The sequence below is a fragment of the Triticum aestivum genome, unplaced genomic scaffold, assembly GCF_018294505.1.
Source record: "Triticum aestivum cultivar Chinese Spring unplaced genomic scaffold, IWGSC CS RefSeq v2.1 scaffold34186, whole genome shotgun sequence".
In the NCBI taxonomy this organism is placed as follows: Eukaryota; Viridiplantae; Streptophyta; class Magnoliopsida; order Poales; family Poaceae; genus Triticum; species Triticum aestivum.
This window is the reverse complement of record NW_025229265.1, coordinates 331-9027: the sequence shown is the minus strand read 5'-3', so window position 1 is coordinate 9027 and position 8697 is coordinate 331. Positions and strand designations below refer to the sequence as shown.

General features: G+C 43.3%; 1 pseudogene; it reads right to left on the bottom strand.

Moving 5' to 3' along the window:
- Window positions 1-349: 349 nt before the first annotated feature.
- On the bottom strand, window positions 350-2606 carry LOC123174945 (rust resistance kinase Lr10-like; annotated as a pseudogene).
- Between the last annotated feature and the right edge of the window lie 6091 nt (window positions 2607-8697).

Below are 8697 nucleotides of genomic sequence, written 5' to 3'. Positions count from 1 at the left end.
AGGTTTCGGTGAAAAACGACGTTTTTTGTGGCTTGTGTAAAAAAGACAATTTCTGATGCTTCATTCTAACTATTCACGAGGCATTTCTTTATCTTTTTTACACAAGCCACAAAAAACGTCGTTTTTCACTGAAACCTTGTGAATGCACATAAAATGTCCGGATATACACGCGGGATTTTTGTTTCGAATTTTTTAACTTCTCGGAATTTGGATTTCGACAATGGGTGCATATGCACCTAGGAGCCAAAGGCAATTACCGTTACAGTAGTATCATTTATGGGGGAAAGGGGATAAAATCACATCAATGACTGGGTAAGATTATCACAGCACTCTCAGGAAATGGCTGCAAGATCCGGTGCCGTGTGTTTCTAATTAATAGCATTACAATATGGTAAGATACAGATGCAGAATTGACAGTACTGCAGAATCCCATGTAGTTCAGTATGTAATCCAACACTGGGCAAGCTAGTGGCAAGGCATTACGCTTTATGACGCAGATCCGAGTTATGTTCCCTCAAACGTGTAATGATACACACAAAAACACACAATGCTTGTTCATGTGTTCGTCGTGTTTTGTGGCATGGGGCGATTATCAGACGACACAAAGGGCTTGGGGGGAATATGCAGGTTCTGAAGCCTCCCAGTTAACATGTTTACCACCTTAGTCATTGATGGCCAGTTCTTCGGGTTCCACTGGATGCACCACAGTGCCACAATAGTCAGCTGTCTCATCTTCTCCTTGTCTTCTGCTGTCATTTCCAAAGTAAGCTCCCATTCTTGCCCATTGATTACTTTCTCGTAGATCCACTCTGGGAGATATACCTCATCCTGGTTCTCAACACTTGGATCTGAGTTCCTCCTTCCACTGACCATTTCCAACACAAGCATGCTAAAACTGTATACATCTGACTTGTACGAAACCCCTCCAAAATTCCGAGAGTATAGCTCTGGTGCGATGTATCCCATAGTGCCTCTGGCTGCAGTCAAGGTGCAATGCTCTGGTCCCTTGCACACAGCTTTGCAAGGCCAAAGTCTGATATCTTCGGGTTGAAGTTGTAGTCCAGCAAGATGTTGTGTGGTTTGATGTCAAAATGGAGAATCCGCTGGTTGCAGCCTTGATGCAGGTATTCCATTCCTCGGGCAATGCCTAAAGCAATATCTACCATTTTGTTGGGTGCTAGGAGTTGTCGAGAAATATCAGAAATATGTGCGAATATGTATTTTTCTAGTGACTCGTTAGGCATGAATTCATAAATAAGAGCCCGTCTCATTCCTTCGGAGCAAAAGCCCAAAAGACGGACGATATTTGCATGATGGATTAGTCCAATGGTTGCAACTTCATTGATGAATTCCTCTCCCTCTCATGTAGAGCTCTCTAGCATCTTCACTGCCACAGGAACTCCATTTGGTAGCTCTCCTTTGTATACACTTCCAAATCCACCCTGGCCTAGTTTATCCTTGAATCGTCTTGCTATCTTCTTAACTTCAGGGAAAGTGTACCTTGTGGGTTTCGATGTGCCATATGCCTTGAGAAACATTTCAACCTTCATATTTATCTCTTCATTGTACCTTGACTTCAAGGACAGATAGATCGTTGTGGCCACCATCACCGAAAGAACTATAAATACGGCTACAGATGATGTAGCTGCATAAACAGAAGTAGAAATCATCACACTGCAGGCTAGAAAGCCATCTCTTAGTGATTGGCTGATCGTGATAAGGATTAGAGAAATAAGAGTCAGGGGCTCAGGGTAGCCATTACTAAGACATTAGTGTGTGCTCTGGATGTTTTTTTTTAGTTTTATTGGAATGAATTGAAAGGTGTGGTCGTGTTGATTGAAGCAGTACCTGCAATGACTTTGACACGTGAGCCTGCAAATACCAAAAAATAAAATAGCATTCAGTTGATGGTTTGGTAAGTAAAACTGAATTTCACTTCATGAAAAACAGGGAAGTCATAGCTATAAGAGGTGGCTCTTTTTCAAACAGTAGCAGGAATATTCATTTCAAGAAGGGAAATGTGTGGCTTTGGTTGGATACAGTAGGATTTTAGTTTGTGAGAAATGATTGTACTGTGATTATGAACTTCTTATTTAGCTGTTTCATCATAAGCAAGTTTCCTGCTGGGAAACATATATCATCAGAACTCTGTTCCCCTAACCACGGCTGTGAGGATTGTTACCCATATATCTTAGTTACAACCTTAAGATTCAGGTCCTATTTGGGGTTGTAATCAACTAATTATAAAATAAGTTTTGTGGCTGAGGTATGATGTAATGCTATCTTTTCATTCCAATCCAACCCACATGAAAATAATCCTATCTAGGTGTCTGATCTTGACAACCTTACTAGTGTTGTATGTGTGGATGTCTATCAGAGTATTAGACTGTGAAAAGCTTAAAATCAAATAATCACAGTTACTGAACTCTGCTTTATTAACAAACACATTTTCCTTTTAGGTTGCTATTGTTTGTTGGATTTCGTATGGAACTTGGGAGAAATGGATAGGTGTAGGATGAAGACTGAAGCTAAGTGTGCCCAAATAGTTCATACTACTTCACTAAAAATAATTTGATGGAAAATCTCATGGAAGCTTCAAAGAACCGAAACTAGTAGTGTATATACACTACAGGAATCAGCTACTTTGCCATCAGCCACGGCGGACGGCAAAGGCAGGTATGGCAGACGGCAAAGGTCTTTGCCGTCCGCCGCTGACGGCAAAAGTGGACGGCAACGTACGGGACGGCAAAGAGCTACATTGCCGTCCGCTTAGGGCGGCTGACGGCAAAGGGTCCTTTGCCATCAGCTGCCGACGGCAAAGAATACAGACGGCAATAATTGCGCTGTTACTCCGTTAGGTGGTTAACAGCAAGCCTTTCCGTCGGCCGCTGACGGCAAACATCGGAAGGCCTTTGCCGTCCGCCGCTGTAGGCAAAGTTTTTTTTCTCTTTGTCGTCAGCCACTGTTGGCAAACTGACCAAATAGGTCAGCCTCCCATGAAACACAGTTGCCTGCCACGTGGCCTCTTTGCCGTCCGCTGCTGATGGCAAAGATACCTTTGCCGTCGGTGGCTGACGGCAAAGAGCCTGCATATTGGCTTTTTTTTCTGTTTTTTTAAATCCAACAATTTTCACAGCAAATATATATGACTTATATAGATATATTTCACAGAGCTATTTAACAACACATAAGTTTCATCGTACATACATATATAGTTCCATCCACTCATACATAGCAAGTTCCATCAAGATAGCAAAGTTGCACATACATATTACAATGCAAAGTTTCATTAAGATAGCAAGTTCCATCGTAGCAAGCTAGAAGAATACTAGAAGAGAATGAAATTAAAAACAAGCACTCCATCATAGCAAGCTAGCTCCCGAGAAGTGAATGAAATCTGCAAAATGGCAAATAAGAAAGTTAGGAAAAGGTGACTAGAAGAAGAAGACTAGAAGAAGAAGCACGCCATCGTTTGTGAGGTAACTTAGGTGAAATGAATCGTTTATGAGCTAACTTAGGTAAAATGCATCATTTTAGAGCTAATGTAGGTAAGTACATGTCATTATTGAGCAAACCTAGTTAACTAAGCATATTATAACTAACTTAGGTCATTTTGGAGGAAACAAAGCTAAGTATAGATCGTTTTAGAGCTAACTTAGGTAAAATGGCTGGTTTTGGAGGTCAGTAAGCTTATTAAGTCATTTTGCAGGAAAAGAAGCTACGTCTAGGTCATTAAGGTAAGCATATTCGATGAAATAAAGCTAAGTCTAGGTCTTTATGCATTTGTTAAGCAAAAAACTAGAGAAACTTACCTTGATCATGGAGGTGTGGGAGCGGGCTGGCTCAGGCCAGTAGTTGGAGAAGGATCGTGTGATGCTTGTGTGGAGTAACGCTGCACAAAAGATCATTTCCAATGTTTCGTTAGCATGATGACACTCAAATGTTAAGACTAGCAAGTAACGTTCATTCAAATTAAACTCACCGTGGTCTCAGGAGCAATCTCTGGATCAATGGCTATGGAGCCACGGGACCTCCCGCCACTAGATATCATCACCTGCTCTGGATTGTAGGGGATCTGGCTCGGGTTAAACTCCTCCCCTATCCTCGCCTTCCCCTTGACTTGCTTGTAAGAAGCAGTGTGGGCCATGGCATACAGGTCGTACCCCTCTGGCACCTTATCCGTCTTATTGTAGCATGCCTGAAAGAGAGAAACAAAGTGAATTAGTAATTAAAGGGCTCAAGCTAGCATGATGAATGAATTGCATTAATAATGAAGCAAACCACATTACCCAATTCCGCCCGAACTGATATAAGCTGGAGCTACCTTGATGGTGTGGCACACCTTCAATTTGGCCACGTTTGTCCTTGGCCTCAGTCGGCTCCCCTTCCATCTTTCAACACCTGCCATGACAAAGAGTAAACGAAATTAGTACAACATAAAAAAATACCAACATGAATAATAATATGTATATCACTTAAGTGTATCATCATCAAGTACAACATAAAAAATTGAATACCTGACACTACTAATAATCTCGATCAGTATCATCAATAAATGCATAATCATCATCATCACTATAATCAATGACGGGCTCATAGGGTTCAGTGGCATCAACATGTGGAAGGCCACCTTTACGTAATCGGTCAAGCATTGAGAGGTCGTCCGCAGCAGTAACCTCTTCTTGTTCCGGCTCTTCTTGTTCCTCCTCTGGGGTGATGTGGGATTCACTGTCGCTGTCTACTTCAATGTTTTGGGGTGAAGTATACCGGTTCTTGAAACGCTTTTTGGAAAGACGTGTCTCTTGGAAGAATTCTGCTTCATATGTGTCTGGGTTAATGTGAGGTTCATAATCCTCTTCCTTTGGGGGAGATAGTCTAGCACGTGGCGGCACTTCATAAACGACATCCCAACCTTTCAGATTTGGATTAGTTTGGCAGGCCCAGGGTAGATAGAATACTTGGGTCGCCTGTTGAGCCATAATATAGACATTAGGAACATCTAAATGGGTGCTTTGGTTGATTTCAACTAGCCCTATATGTTCATGAGTCCTTCTAGTCTCCTTCGGCTGAAACCAATAACATTTGAAGACTACCACATTCGGTGGGTTTTCACCATAGAATAGAAGTTCATAAATTGCTTCAACTCTCCCATAATACTCGGTACCTCCTTCGCCGATAGCAGATACACAAAAATTTGTAGACATTCGGTCGGCCATAGATAGCTCTTTGCCATAGGTACGAAAACGATACCCGTTGATGTCGTATTTGTCAAATGAACGGACCTTATAGTCAAAACCATTAGCGACTTGTCTCAATTCGGCGTCCATAGACTCTGAATTAGCCTACAAGTTTAATATGAAAGGATTGTTGCATTACGCACAAATTAGCGAATGAAATGAAATTGTCTAATAGAATTTACCGTTTGTTTGAACCAAGAGATGAAACCGGGATAGCCGCCTCCTTGCTTTGCGAGAAGCTCATACTCTTCGACGGAATCCTTTTGGATCACCGCTCCATACGAGAATAGGGCGACGTATCGACTGTATGAAATATCCAGGAATAAGAGCAGTTCAAAGGAAATAGAAGTTGCGAAACAATGTACCGAGAACTTACTCGATGTACGGCCGCACTTCTATCAGGTTGTTGAAGATATACAACGAAATGGTCCGCCATTCTTCGTTATCCAAAGATACTGGATTTGAAACACTGGTTGGATCCACCCTTTTTAGGCTCGTCAGCATTGTACCGAGGCTTCGGATTATGCAAATGACGATTTTTGGTTTCGTAGTGTGCTGTCACGAAGTTTGCCGCCTCCTCAGTGATGAATGCCTCAGCCATAGACGCTTCAATTCTACGTTTATTTTTACATTTTTCTCGAAGCGTCTTCTGCATCCTCTCAGTTGGGTAGCACCAACGATTTTGCACGGGCCCCCCCAATCTTGCCTCGGTCGGGAGATGCAAAATCAAATGCTGCATTGGATTAAAGAAGCCTGGTGGAAAGATCTTCTCTAACTTGCAGATCAATTCTGGCGCCAACTCTTCCATTTCTTCTAGCACGCCAGGCGATAGTTCTTTCGCACAAAGAACACGGAAGAAATAGCTGAGTTCTGCCAGTATTAGCCATTCATCCTTAGGGATGAAGCCACACAACATCACCGGCATTACCCGCTCAATCCATATGTGCCAATCATGACTCTTGAGACCAAATATCTCCAATTTATCAAGACTTGCTCCCCTCTTTAGATTCGCTGCATACCCATCGGGGAACATCAACTGCATTTTTACCCACAAGATAATTTCCCTCATAGCTGGCCTTCCAAGATTGAACCATGCCTTTGGCTTCGTCCAGTTCTGCTTTCCTTTCGGTTCTTTCATGTTTTGTAACGGCCTATCACATAGCGCCTCCAGATTGACTCTAGCCTTAGTATTATCCTTTGACTTGCCATCTATGCCGAACAATGTACCAAAAAGTGCCTCGGCGATATTCTTCTCAGTGTGCATCACGTCGATGTTGTGTGGGCAAAGGAGGTCTTTGAAGTAAGGCAGATCCCATAAGCATGTTTTGTGAGTCCAGGCGTGCTCAGAATTATACCCCTTGAAGTACCCTGGACGCTCTAGATCTGGCTCGAGAGCGTTTAACTGATCCAGGGTCTGTTGGCCTGTCAACGCAGGTGGTGCAGAGTTTTTTACAACTCTACCTCTGATGAAGTTCTTCTTGTCTTTCCTGAACTTATGGCGAGGATCCAGGAACTGTCTATGCATGTCGAAGCAAGAAAACTTGCGACCGGCCTGAAGCCAACGAAACTCAAGAGCTCCCTTGCATGTGGGGCACGGGAACCTTCCATGCACACACCAGCCAACGAATAGCGCATACGCCGGCAAGTCATGCGTCGAGTACATGTACCAGACACGCATTATGAAGTTTCGTTTGCTATAGGCGTCGTATGTCTTGAACCCATTATCCCAGGCTTCTTGCAATTCGTCCTTAAGCGGCTGCATGTACACATTCATATTTTTCCCCGGATAGTTGGGCCCTGGAATTATCAACGTCAGGAAAATGTTCTTTATTTGCATAATTTGTCCAGGGGGGGAGATTGAGTGGAAAGACAAATACGGGCCAACAACTGTATTGGGCTGCCGTCATACTAAACACACTGAACCCATTGGTGCTGATGCCGACTCAAGGATGCCTCGGATCTGCCGTTTTGTCAGCATGTAATTCATCAAACTTTTTCCACGCAACACCATCCGATGTGTGTACCATCATCAGATTACCATCTGCATCTAGTTTGGTTCTTTTGCCTGTTTTGTGCCATGTCATCTGTCTGGCCGTCTCTTCGACCATGAATAGACGTTGAAGTCTTGGTACGACTGGCATATACCGAAGAACACTAACAGGGATTTTGGTTTGTGTCTTCTCACCCATACCGTTGTCTACCACAATATACCTGGAACACTTGCAAATGGGACAATAGTTCAAGTCCGCATAGTCAAGCCTAAATAAGGCACATCCTTTCTCACAGGCATGTATCTTCTCATAGGGCATCTTCAGTGCACGGAGGATTTTGTCTGACTGGTACAGGTTTGCAGGCATTACATGGCCTTTGGGTAGAAGCGTCCAAATACTGTCATAATTGCGTCATAGCATTCTCTGCCCAAGTTGAACCGAGCCTTCAAAGCCAATACTTGTGAGATGGCATCCAACTGACAAAGCTCAGTGTGCTCATGGAGTGGACGTTTTGAAGACTCCAACATTTCATTGAAGGCCTTTGCAGATTCCTCCATCTCCTCGTCCGAATCCCGAGCATCATCATAGTCTTGCACCATGTTTTCCATCCCGGTACCATGCTCGTCGGTGCGACGATGATCCACCTCAGCTCGGTCACGTTGGGCAGACTCACCATGAAATGTCCACACCGTATAATCGGGCGTAAAACCATTCTTCTGCAGGTGTTTACCCATTTCAGCCTCTGTCCTCTTTTCCCAATTGCCGCATCGGAAACAGGGGCACCAAGTTTTCCTCTGGCCATTTGCAAATGCGGCTTGCACAAACCCCTTGGTTTTTGTGAACCATTCAACGCTCCATTTGTTCTGACCAGTGTGACCGGTATACATCCACGCACGATCACTCATCTTGACTTTCAAAGCTACTGGACACACAACAATTATATATATAATTCACCATGTATATATTCATCAGTTGATCTACTTTGTCAATTTTATTACGTCCATGCAACCTACACTCTAATAGGTAATGATAGGTCCTAATCCCACCCGAGTATGTGTAGATTGGGTTCATTTTCCCAAGCTATGCTCCGGATCCGACGCAAAATTTTGGCAGCACCTCCCCGCTGTTCTCCTGATACACGTCTCTGCAATAAACAGAGAGGACGTGTACCCGGAGAACAACAGGGGAGGCACTGACGAAATTTATGCGTCGGATCCGGAGCAAAGCATATGGGAAAACGAACCCAATCTACACATACTCGGGCTGTCCATGGATAGCATTGGACAATTCGAAAGAATCAAGGTTATAAATATGCAAATGCATGCATATTTATAACTATGACGCTTTCGAACGGGAGACACATATTGGTTACGCATACTGATGATTCAAGACACATATATAGCTAGCTACCAAATTTCATGTCATTTGTGCAAATAATTAATGGGGGAGAAGGACATGTCATTTGTGCT